Raw genomic sequence first — 572 nt, forward strand, 5'->3', positions numbered from 1 at the left:
TTTACTTTACAAGTGCAGTTGAAATAATCCTTATTTGTTTCAAAGCAATTTTGAAGGGAATGGAAACAGGTTTTTAACCTGGCCGATTAGATAATCTTGAAAAGGTGTAATGTTTTAAAATTGGCACTCCCTCAGAGAAAAAAACAGCTTGACTGCTTGAGATTTTATTTGCTTACTCCAGCTTCAGAGAACGTGAACATTTCCAGCAAATTCAAGTTATTAAAGAGGGTTTATTTTTGCTACTGAACTTGATGGTAAATTTTGTCTACAGCTTGTAAGTCCATTTTAAAGGACTTTACAGAGTGGTGATATAGTTAAATGTGCATTTGTTCTTTTCCATTCTGCTTCAGTAGCCCTTGATACATCACAATTGTTTGTCTAAAAAATTGGCCTATCCGGGGGACTTTACTCAGTGTTTTGGATTTATAACAAAAGCCCATGGCTTGGAAAGCCCACCTCAGCTTGCTATAATACAAACTTCTCCCAAAGCCATGGAAAATATTTAACTAAAATACAAAGGAACACAAAACAATCTTGAATTTTGAAAATTTTGGAGACGTCCACAAACACTG

This window comes from Falco punctatus (genome assembly GCF_963210335.1).
Source record: "Falco punctatus genome assembly, chromosome: 2".
NCBI classification, from domain to species: domain Eukaryota; kingdom Metazoa; phylum Chordata; class Aves; order Falconiformes; family Falconidae; genus Falco; species Falco punctatus.